Raw genomic sequence first — 13,245 nt, 5'->3', positions numbered from 1 at the left:
TAAGGATAATATATTCTATTTTGCCCTCGCATTATTTAATAGGGGGAAAATTGACTTTTTGATCGAGAAAGAATTTGGCAATTCCGCTTACGCTGTTGCGTAGAGCACGGCGAAACGAGTTCGTAGACACGGAGTAGACTCGAATCGGAGCTGTAACAAAGAAGATATGGTCTAAATACCGCGAAGGGCAAAACGGTAATTTGGGAAAAAGTCAGATTTTTTATCTCTTCTCTCTCCTCTCCCCCGTCAGTTTCCTCTCTCTCTCCTCTCTCCCTCTCCCGTCACACCCAGCCGTGCGACGCTTCAACTTCTAGGCGACGGCCCGGCCACCACAGGCCGAGCTGATTTCCGCCGTGGGCACCGTCGGCTCTGTCTCCCTCTCGCCGTCACGACCTGACCATCCTCCACCCTTGGGCCGCCCGGAGCTGATCGGAAAACCATGATGTCCGACGGATATTCACCCGAGTTCACCCGATCTTCCAACTCGATTTTCTCCTTCGTTTCTCCACCAAATCCATCGAGTAAGGCACCAGAGGTCCAGTCGACCTGCAGGAGGGACCTTCGAAGGGTCCAATTAGCTCGGACCATCAGTGAGTGGACTTTCTTTCATAAACGATTTTATATGCAAGAGTTATATCTTAAACGATTTTATATGCATGAGTTATATAAATGATTTATGTTAATGAGATTATTTAAGTGATTTTTATAATGATTTTATACAAATAAGCTTTTACAAATCAGTTTATATGGGTTAATGTCATTATTTAATCTTGAAGAAGTTTTATGAACTATTCATTTCGAACGTGATTTGTGCTGTACAATACTTTGATTTACGTGTTGTTTAGTTACTGAAGCTCAGTAATATAAAAAGCAGAGTTTGAGAACTCTATCAGAGGAGATAGCAGCAAAATTTCAGTTTCACCAAAAGGCAGTGAGTTATTAGATTTTTCTAAAAATAGTTTATTTTAGAACCACCATGTACCCACCCTTTATTTGGTGATTACCCAGAGTTGGACCGATGTCTGCGGACATCCAGTCCGATTTCAGTTTATGTCAGTGCACTTGACTTTGTCTCAGGAGTTTCGGGGACACTCGGACCGTGAGTGCCAGGATTTGCGGCTCGCCTGACTCTGTGTCCCCGAGACCTGCCAGGATTATAGATCAGGCTGACTACGGTCCCCTGCATCCTGCCTGAGCGACTCGAGCTGACTTGGCGTCATCGAGGACCTGCCGGCAGATCAGGCTGATCATAGTCCCCTGATTTCGCCAGTTTGCGGCTTCGGTAGACTGCGTGGCGCCCGAGACCTGCCAGGAGAATTGACAGATATGACAGGGGTACAAATAGGTGGTATTTTTAAAGGATTTTGAGTTTTGTTTTATTCAATTATGACTTTCAGTTATTTTATATCAGTTTCTTTGATATTCGTGCATTTATATCTTTACATATTTGTTCAGTTATACAAGCACAGTCATCAGTAGGTGTTTACATGCTTATTTGAATACCTTGTATTGAAATATAGACAAACCCTCGATTTAGATCCTTACTTAATTTTAAATGGGGGTTATTATGTTTATAAAATTGTTTTCAAGAACATTATTTTTGTCCACTCACATTTTCAACCTGTTTTTCGCCCCCAGGCCGTAGAAGTGCGCAGGATCCACCACCGGGCCATTCCTAGCTTCCGCGCCACCAAGTAAGGTAGAGTTTTGTGGAAAAGTCCTTGAAACCCTGTAAACTTTAAAAAATGCTCTGATATCTAGTTTTAGTGGAAAACTGAAGCTGGTGAATACTTGGTTATTTTATTCTGGCAGTTGGTGTGGATTTATTTGATTGTTTAACAGGTGGAAAAATTTGGGTTTGGTCAAAATACAGGGGAGACTCTGCCGAATTTTCGGCAGAAGTCTGAGGGAAATTTTAAACAGCTTTTGAAATAAGAAGGGTAAAAAGGTCATTTGTGCCCGACATTCGCCAGGTGTCGGACACGCACAGGACTTGGCTCGAATTTCAAAGTGGAAATTGGGTCGGGTCCTGTCAAACACCTCCTGGGTGTGGTCTTTTTACTCCAATCTGTTTTGCAGGAAGAAAGAGAAGCATAGAAGACGAAGGAATCTTAGGCGAATATTCTAGTGTGACGAAAATCGCTCCCACAATACTCTTGAAGAAATCAATCTTGAATCTGACCTAGATATATATGAGAGAGTGTTTGATCTAGCAAGATGAGGTTTTCATATTTCAAATGCAGTTTTCAAAAAGAAACATTTTGGAAAACTCAAAGATGAAAAATATGAAGGTTACACTTGAGGAAGAAGAGAAAGTTTACAGAGAAACTTTCCAAAACTTGCCTACAAAAGTGACGGCTATCAAATGAGGAATCCTTTGGCCTTTACACCCAAAAATTTCCTAGGTCAGAATCAACATATGGCAGCAGAGAGAGAAAGGAGAATAGGACAAAATAGTTGGTTATCCAGCTGGAATTCCTATAGAGCAAGGATGACTAGTCATATGAGAAACAGATGACTAGTCATCATTTTATGAAATCAATTTAATACAATGTGATGCAATGCACAATCTACCTTTGTTAATTTGCTTGAACCTCCATAGGATAGTTGTTAGTTAAGAACACCTCCACAGCATAGTTCTTAATCTAAACTTGAGTTTTATAAAAACAATAAAAATCATATTACAAAATTGTCAAGGGAAGCCAAAAGAAAAACTCAAAATGCATACATTAACAGACAAGCAGAAATCTTTTTCATGTATAAATCCTATCCTAGGATTCTGATGTGATTACTTTTTTTAAGCCTAAAATTCCATGATCCGTAGTGACCGTATGGTATACGTAAGATGTTTTGTGCCTATCTTCTTGTACTGTCCAATCTGCCAAAAACCTGTTGTAAGTTTGTAACACTTTCTTTCGTTTTATAGGGATTGGGAGCTGATATATTCATGAATTGTATCTTTCTTTTTGTTTTTTGTTCTTTTGTTTTATCTATACAAGCGTTATTGGAGAGGGTTTTCTCACATATACATACTGTCAAGGTGATATGGAAATTAGAAATTAAGACCACTGATTTACAAATCAAAGCCGTTTTCCATTAGACTAGACTCTATTGGCTTCATGAATTGTATTTTTGACTATATTAAGGGACTGAAAATTTGACCTATTCCAATCCTATACAATTTTCTCCATCTTCGCTCACCACTTGGTCAATCCCGGACATTAAGAAGGCAGTAATCTTTGGTGATCAAACATGATTAGGAACATCAATACTTTGTTACCTCCATGATTAGTAACAAACTAATGTTTTTGTTTCCAAACTCGTTAATTACAATTTACAAATATCCATCGAAAGTAAGTAATCAGTTATCAATAACCACTTGCATCTAATTTTTTGATTTTCTTATATATAGTTGCCAAATTGGCTTTTTCTATTGTCCATATATTCGCTTCATCGCGTTCACAGATTAATGGCATTGGCTAATAGGATGTCGTGAAGACAAAGCAAGCAGCCAAATTAATCCTCCTTTTTATGGATAGCCTCTGAGTCCAAGACTTCTTAGCGGCAACTTCTTTTCCTACTTCTATTCTATACTGTAACAACATTCCCGCTCACTTAAGGAGCACTCTTTAGGCAGTTCATACAATCCATACATAATGTTTTGAGCTAAGAGCACTCTTTGGAACCTTGTAGAGTAAATTTTGCATAATAAGAAGACTGTATTATCCTCCAGTCAAACTAAATTCCTTTCACCTCTCGAGATACCAGGTTAAACACAAAGTTTTACAGATTGATCACCCAATTTCTTTGGAGCTGATGTTTCTCGGTCTACAAGCTACCGGTCATCATGGACAGTCTTGTTACTTCATGGCATCTACAGGCATGTTTCATAATTTACTGAGAAAAAAACAAAAGAATGTCTTTCCACGTCGAGATATTATAGTTAAATTGCAAGATCCATAAAGCTTTCAACACACAAATGAACCTAAAGGGAAAGCTTAATCACACAACCAGGTAATTACTGCATGCTTCTGCTTGGTTATTGATACGCTATTAATATCATATAGTCTTTCGACAAAGTTGATAACTTAGTATAACATGTCCGTCAGTAAGATTAATAGATTACTCAGTGATAGGAACTTGCCTGCAATTGTCAGGGAAGTTTCAGTCAGATTAGGAACTTGAAGCACATCTCTTTCAAGGGTACGAAGCATAGCAAAAGCTGAAATTGCTAAGTCTATGTTCTTTTTCCTCTCAAAACGGTTTGTCAACAGAGAATTTATCCTACAAGAAGGAAAATATCAAAGCAGGAAAACAACGGTAAGCTATCACATAAAATTCGGAAATGAAAATCATCAAGGAAATTGTAAACCATATACAAACATGTTCGTTACTTAAACGATTTGGTGGGTTCATCAAACTGATTCACATTAACAGCTGGGTAAAGAACAACTGGCTGAATTCCTCATGCGTTAAGATTCTTAAATGTCTTGGCAAACATAGATGCTGTGAATTTGCTGTTAACAAGAATCTTATCTGCCATTCCTGCAGCCATACTTAATTTTTTTTTAAAAATCAGTGAGAAATAGTAGTATGATCACTGCAAAAGAACACTAAAAAGGTGCACAAGGCACCTCAGATAAATATGATAAAGCCATGATATGGAAGACTAGTTGTCATTTCTTCTATGAAGTCTAAAGGTTTCCTATATGTCGTCCTCAAAATAGTGCGTTTGTTGAGCTAAGAATAAATCTGGAAAATGACAATAAAACAAAACTATGCTGCCAGATAACAGTTCATATAAAATAGGTGCAAATACCTTTGTCGTCTTCTTAAGCTTTAGCAGTGGGATGACAACAGAAACCTGATCTGCTAGTATTACATCAAAATGATGGCCACAGGACCAGCTCGCAGAGAGCAACAAAAAAGCACCACAGAAATGCATACAAAGCATGAAGACGATAGAATATACAGTAACAGGAAAGATACCTGGGAAACCAAATGACATTAAAAACTCAAACGACGCACTGATTTTAAATGACGGTTCATGTCCGTGACACTGAGAAAAAAGGAAAAGGAAAGGAAAGAAAATTTGATGTGTTTATTCTAACTACGTATAAACCATCTTCCAATCCCACGGTGTGGCATCCATTATCTATGCAATACCCTGTTTAATGAAACTCCTATAGCAGGTCTGTGTTTCTAATCCTGTTTCTCTCATAGCACACACACCAAGACGACTTAAAACTGTCATTTTCAACATTTGATTGTAAAATGGGTCATCATGTAAATCTTTCATTCAACTTTCAAACGAACTTACACATGAAAAAAGACAGCATGATAAGAAAAGGAAAATTTTTACAGTGCCATGAGCTTTTATGGCTGAAGAAAAAGAAAAAACAGAGTTACTCTTGTTCGATGTTTTGTACCATACACAATCCAACCTCAAGTAAACCCCACTACTTTTTTTACACAGATACCATGAATCCATAATATCAAACAAAAATTGAAACAGAGAAAGTTCACACACCAGAAACGATCTCCATTTTTTGTCAACAGCCCCATCAACAATTAGTCTTTCAGCTCCACCTACACATCAAATTCATAAACACAAAACAACTTCTTTACAACCTTCAACAAGAAGTAGAAATTACCTATGCCCAGAAAATAATAGCTGTGGTAACCAAATTAAATCAAAACCCTAGGTCAAATAATTCATTCTATTTGGGGATTATTTGACTTAATTGAGAATTAATCAACCTGATTGGGAGTTACTCAATTTAATTGGGGATTACCCAATTAAATTGAACGTTACCTAATTGGGTTGAGAATTGATTTGGTTAATTACCACGATTCCCAATTAAATGAGGAGTTACCTAATTGAATCATGATTTGATTTGATACCTACCACAATTAGGGATTTGATTTACCCTAATAAATCAAATCCCTAATTAATCAAATCAATTCCAAAAAATGGGAGGAATAATTCCCTTCCATCTACGGAATTATTCCTCTGAAACCCTAGCCTCCGAGACCACTATAAAAGTATAGCCACACACAAGGGTTGAGGTACGTCAGAACTACGTCTAAAATCTCTACAGAAAATTCCTCTCAAACCCTAGCAACCTTCTTTCTCTCTCTATTCTACATAAGGCTCCGGCCGCCCGGTTTACACATTAAACACATCCCATACCCTATTTTAGCTATTGTTTATGTACGGATCGATTGAACTGACTTAGGCATCGGAGGGCCTTTGGCCAATAAACCCCGGGTGTGGTCATCTTATTTGTTCTATTTTGCAGGGAGAAAGAGGTGGCGAAGAAGAAAAAGGAATCTTTCGAACCGATTATTCTTGTGGGGAAATTTGCTCCCACAAATTAGTGCTTTCATTGAGAGCACGAGTTATACTCAACGCGTGCTCAAGGAATCCATTCCTCCTATTTTCCAATCCACTGAAGCCTTCCAAACCACCATGGTTGGAAGCAAGAAGATGAGAGGTAAAACCGCCGCGATGGCTAGATGCACAACGGCCCAAAGCCATTCCACCCACGATCCGCGATCGACATGGTGGCACCACCACCTCTCACCACCGTGCCACATACCGGACCTCCAGCTGAGACCACCGCACTAGCCATTACCGCCGAATATGGTGGAACCTCCCATCAAGGTGGGCTCGTTACCACCACTGACTTAGGCCCGGTCTTGGAGCAACTTCAAGCATTCCCTCTATTGCTTCCATGCTCGACGCACGCTCCCGCATACACCTCCCATAAAAACCTAGCCCGTGTGCAATTGGGCTCCACACACTTCTCTCCTCCTGATCCACGAAGTCAAGCAGACCTTAATCTAAGAGTTGACCAGCTAGCTCAGAGAATGGACGACTAAAGCAATCTAATGAGGCAGCTCCGCAACCAAATAAGCTTGGTTCAAAACCTTAGCCTTGGACAACCGGGCGAAGAGAGAAGGATGGACGAACGTGACGGTAGGCAGCACAACGGGTACCAAGCAGGTCGAGTAGGAGTAACCAGACAAGGCGATGGACAACAACTTGATCGGCATGCCGACATGTCGCGAGCATCCGCAAGCTGCACTCAGAGCAGACGAAGTCACCCATCCAGGTTGAGCCTGAGGAACGATGTGCGCGAAAGGCTGGGCCCATGATCTGACATCTACGCTCGCCTGGGCCCTCAGGGAAATGTACATCAAAGGCTAAGTCCCCAGGGAGGTCAGCCAAACAACCATCGCAATAGGATCGTGAAGAAAGACGCTCAGCTATCCACTTGCATCGCAGAGGAGCATTCTCGAAAAGCTAGGCCTCCAGGGAGGTCAGTTGGATAACCCTCACAATAAGGACCATGAGAAAAGACGCTTCGTTACTCACTCTCCAAGAACCGATTCTCATTGACAAGCTACAGAGAATCTTTCACAGGTGCAGTCCACCAACACTCCACCCAGGCAATGCAGACGAAAAGGTCGATCCTCGAAAATCAATGAGGAAGTTAGTCAGCATCGATCAATTCGTGAAGGTCGCCAACGTGGCCGACAAGCAATGTGTGCAAAAGACGTAGAGAAGCTTGTGAATGACTGACTTCAAGACTTGAAGACCGGTGAAAATTTCGAAGATGTACTACGAAAGGAGATAGACCAGGCAAACTTTAAGCCTTTCACTACCAAAATCGAGTAGGCTGCTCCCCCGAAACGATTCTCAACGCCCACATTCACACCCTTCAAGAAGGATTATGATCCCGAGAGCCATCTAAAACACTTCAAAAATGTCATGATCCTCCACAAGGTCGACGACGCGCTGATGTGCAAGGCGTTTGCAATGAACTTGAGAGGAACCGTCCAAGACTGGTTCCACACTCTGCCATCCGGGTTGATCAGCAGCTTTAAGGAGCTGACTTACGTATTCACCAAAGAATACACCTCTTACCGGACAATCAAGAAGAACCGTAACCATTTGTATAACCTGCGCAAGAAGTCCGACGAATCCCTTCGAGATCACATCAAGAGATTCAAAGCAGAAAAGGCCAACATTGTAGGATGTGACGACTAAATCGCGTCCTCTGCCTTCAAGAAAGGCCTTCCGGCTGAGCATGACTTGTATCGCGAGCTGACCATCACTCCCAGCTAGACTCTGGCAGAGGTCTACGCAACTGCGGAACGCTATGCGTTCTAGGATGACGATCGAATCGCCGCAAAGAAGTCTACTAAGCAGGAAGATCAGCCGACTAAGCGGGCAGGCCAAAGAAGCGACGGATTTAGCAACATGAACAAAGACAAGCACAGGTCACACCCACAAGGGAACGCTACAGCAAGAGAAAACTACACCAAGTTCACCATCCCTATACATCAAATCTTAGCCCAAGTGAAGAACAAACCTTGGGTAAGAAGACCGCCACCCTTGAAAGGAGATCCAGACAAGAGGGATACTAGCAAATATTGTGCCTTCCATGGAATGCACGGACACACTACAAACAACTGCTTCACTTGGAAATCGCATCTTGAAGAACTTATGAGAGAAGGTCACTGCACGAAATTCATTGCGAAGCAGGCCATCCAGCGGATAGAAGATCGTGACACCTCTAAGGAGCCGCCCCAGAAGGTCATAAGAATTAAAACAATCCTAGCCGACTCCGAGAAGTCTGGGCTGACCAGCAAGGAAAAGAAAAGGAAGATCAAACAGGCCACCGTGATCTCCCAAATCAGGACCCACCTTCTACCAGCAGAAGACGATCCTGTGATCGGCTTCCAAAAGAAAGATCGGATCGGCCTCGACATGCCACATAACGATGCCCTTGTTTTCAGTATTCAAATCGCTCAGGCCATGGTCAACCGAATCCACGCAGACGAGGGCAGTGCAGCCAATATCCTACAACTGGCGGTCATCCAACAGATGGGCTTGAAGACAAAGATCAACAAATTAGCTAGATCACTGACCGGCCTTAATGGTGCAACAGCAGTTACCGTGGGCACAGTAGACCTCCACGTCTACTCCCCACTTGTAATCAGCTCACAAACATTCATGGTCATTAATGAGGTCTCACCCTACAACGGCATCCTGGGCAGACCATGGATTGGCAAGATCAATGCCATCACCTCCGCCACACATCAGAAAATTCGGTACCCAATCCCTGGGGGCGGTGTCGGCCAAATCAACAGCGATCAAGCAATGGCGAGGAAATGCTCCGCCCAAGGGCTAAAGAAAGGCAAACAAGCGCAGTTTCTCCCCGTGAGCCAGGCAAATCTGGAGGAGGTTGAGCAACCGAATCTTACTATCTTATAGCAATCAAAGCGTCAGGACCAAGTCGAGGAGATCCCTCCAGAGGTCTCTCCAGAAGAAGGATGGAAACCCGAGGAGGACGTCGAGTTAATACCCTTGGATCCTGACCAGCCAGACAGGAAGGCGCGGATCGGCTCGCGCTTAAGCCTAGAAGAGAAGGTGGAGCTTACCACATTCCTTCAGAGCAACAAAGACATGTTCGCATGGTCGCCATCAGACATGCCTGGCATCGACCCGAACATCATCTGTCACCGACTCCACGTCAACCCCGCATGCAAGCCAGTGGCGCAGAAGAGACGCAACTTCGCACCCGAGCGAGTCGCTATCATCGAAGCCGAGATTGACAAACTCCTAGCTGCCGGCTTCATCGAAGAGGTCTCCTACTCAGAATGGCTTGCCAACGTTGTTCTGGTGGCAAAACAAGAAAAGGGCAAGTGGAGAGTTTGCGTCGATTACACAGACCTCAACAAAGCATGCCCCAAAGACAACTTCCCATTGCCGAGAATCGACCAACTCGTGGATTCCACTTCTGGCAATCAGCTGCCCAGCTTCATGGACGCCTACTCCGGCTATAACCAAATCATGATGCACGGGGATGACAAGGCGAAAACTTCTTTCATCATCGAAAGAGGGACCTACTGCTACAAGGTCATGCCCTTTGGGCTGAAGAACGCCGGAGCAACCTATCAAAGGCTCGTAAACAAAATCTTCAAAGAACAGATCGGCAAAACTATGGAGGTCTACGTGGATGACATGCTGGTCAAAGCCCCAAAACGTGCAGATCACATTGGAAATCTTGCCGAGTCATTCAGCTTGCTCCGCCAATATCGCATGAAGTTGAATCCAAGTAAATGCACGTTTGGTGTATCCTCCGGCCGATTCTTGGGATACCTAGTCACGCAACGAGGTATCGAGGCACACCCACGTCAAATCAAAGCCATTCTCGAGATGAAATCGCCTTCCACGGTGAAAGAAATACAAAGTCTGACGAGCAGAGCAGCGGCCCTCAACCGATTCCTCTCGAGATCAACCGACAAGTGCAGACCATTCTTCAAAGCTTTGAAGAAAGGACAAAGAGACAAATGGGATGAGGAGTGCGAAGTGGCTTTTCAAAATCTAAAGACTTACCTCACCTCACCTCCCATGCTCTCAAAGCCAGTCCCTGGTGAGGACTTGTTCGTATACCTGGCAGTGTCCAACTCAGCTATCAATTCAGCTCTCATCCGAGAAGAGCTGGGGGCCCAACATCCAGTATTCTACACGTCAAAAGCTCTCCTCGATGCAGAGACTCGCTACCCAAAATTGGAGAAACTTATTTTGGCTCTTGTAGTTTCTGTGAGAAAGCTGCGACCCTACTAGCAAGCTCATCGAGTCATCGTCATGACCGACTTTCCTTTGAGATCAATCCTCCAAAGCCCTAATGCTTCTCAGCAACTCATGAAGTGGGCTATAGAGCTAAGCCAATATGACCTCCTCTACCGGCCAAAAACTGCAATAAAAGCTCAGGCTTTAGCAGACTTCGTAGCAGAATTCACCCCATCAGCCGAAAAAGAGAAGTTGGTCAACCAAAAGAAGGAAAGTTCAAAAGCAGACGGAACCTCCGCAGAACCCAGCCAACCCAGAGACATGTGGCAGTTGCGCGTAGACGGACCGTCGAACCAAAAAGGACCTGGAGCAGGGATCGTCATCACCACCCCGGATGGAACCCTGTTGGAGCAAGCTATTATGCTTGGCTTCCCGGCCTCGAACAACGAGGCAGAATATGAGGCATTGTTTGCCGGCCTACGCTTAGCAAAAGAGCTCGCAATCAAAAAGCTAGCCATCTACTCTGACTCACAATTGATCACGAATCAAGCCTCAGGTGAATATATGGCGAAGCACCCAAGGATGATCCTATACCTTGACAAAGTCCAAGAGCTGTTGAAGGCATTTCCCACCTTCACCATTCAACAAGTGCCCCGGGCAGAGAACGCTCATGCAGACGCACTGGCAAGCCTAGGATCAGCGCTGGATACCCAGTTCAGACGCTCCATCCCGGTCGAACACCTTGACCGACCAAGCATAGAAGAAATAGAGCTAATCGATACCATGCAGATTGACGAGGACCCTAGTTGGCAAGACCCCATCATCGACTATTTGACAAATGGAAACCTGCCAACGGACAAGTCCGAAGCTAGAAAGGTCCAGCAGAAGGCCGCGAGATACTACATGCACGGCAACAAGCTCATCCGCAGATCATACTCCGGCCCTCATCTCACCTGCATAAAGTACCCTCAAACACTTGAGGTTCTCTGCAAAATTCACGACGGCGAGTGTGGCAACCACTCTGGGGGCAGATCGCTCGCCCAGAAAGCTCTAAACATAGGCTACTTCTGGCCTACCATGCGTCACGACTCCGCTGAATATGTCAAGAAGTGTGATCGTTGTCAGCGATACAAGCCAATCCCTAACTTGCCTGCCGAAGTCTATCATCCGCAAAACAGTCCATGGCCGTTTATGCAATGGGCCATCGACCTGGTAGGTCCCCTGCCACCAGCGCCCGCCAAGAAAGAAATGATGATCGTCGCCACCGACTACTTTACTAAATGGATCGAGGCCGAAGCTCTATCCTCTACTAAAGAAGCCGATGTGGAGCGATTCATCTGGAGAAACATCATATGCCGGTTTGGCTGCCCACAGTCGCTGGTTACCGACAATGGCTCACAGTTCATTGGCAAGCAGATCACCGCCTTTTTTGCGAAATACAAGATCAAGCAACACTTGTCTACCCCGAGGTATCCACAAGAAAATGGACAAGCCGAGGCATCCAACAAAGTCATATTAGACTGCTTGAAGAAAAGGCTGGAAGGCGTCGAAGGAAAATGGGTGGATGAACTCCCCGGGGTACTATGGGCTTATCGCACCACCAAACAAAGATCGACTGGTGAAACCCCATTCTCCCTCGCCTACGGAACAGAAGCGATCATCCACCTCACATCACTGTCCCCTCCATAAGTTTGGAAGTAGGCAGTATTGATCAAAACTCCGAGCAGATGAGGCTCAACCTCGACTTACTTGAGGGCGAGCGTGAGAAGACCATTATCCGAGTCGCCTCCTATCAGCAGCAGTTGAAGTCTTACCACGACAAAAGAGCTAAGGTCAGAAAGTTTCAACCAGGCGATCTCGTGCTAAGAAAGGCTTTCATTACTGCACCAAGACAAGGGTAAAAAAAAGAAGATGAATCCTAACTGGGAAGGCCCTTATGTGATCAGCCGGTCCGGGGGCAGAGGAAGCTACACACTCGAGACTATGGAGGGGAAGGAAATACCGCGACAATGGAATGCTCACAATCTTCGAAAGTATTATCCGTAGTGCTTCCTCCTGACTGCTAGAAGTTCTAAGTTTTGTACCAAGTTGTTTCCATTTTCGAATAAAGGACTGTAATCTTATGAATATCAATATAAGTTCAGTTTCTCATTCCAAAATGTCTCATCTGCCTACAAAACACAACATTTGCCCATAAGCAGCGTCCTTCGGGAGACGCAGGGTGCGCCAAGAATTTCCTAAGGGAGATATCCAGGTTCCTATCCGTTTCCTAAGGGAGGCAGGATAGTCACACAGTTGCCCATAAGGAGCGTCCTAAGGGAGACGCAGGGTGACGACTAAAAGCGTCCGTTTGGAGACGCAGCCCGCGAAAAAAAGCGTCCTAAGGGAGACGCAGGGTGCGCCAGGAATTTCTTAAAAGGAGGTCTCCATGCTTCCTGCGGGAAATATCCAGGTTCCTATCCGTTTCCTAAGGGAGGCAGGATAATCATGTAAGTTGCCCATAAGCAGCGTCCTACGGGAGACGCAGGGCGACGACCAAATCATCCCACGGGATGAGCAGAACACACCCGGAGTCTCTCAAGGGGGACCCTGGTGCTCGCCAACTTCCTAAGGGAAATCATCTTACGGGATGTACAGAACACACCCGGAGTCTCTCA

This window comes from Prunus dulcis, chromosome 4 (genome assembly GCF_902201215.1).
Source record: "Prunus dulcis chromosome 4, ALMONDv2, whole genome shotgun sequence".
In the NCBI taxonomy this organism is placed as follows: Eukaryota; Viridiplantae; Streptophyta; class Magnoliopsida; order Rosales; family Rosaceae; genus Prunus; species Prunus dulcis.
The sequence above is the reverse complement of the archived record's forward strand: the minus strand, read 5'-3'. Positions refer to the sequence as shown.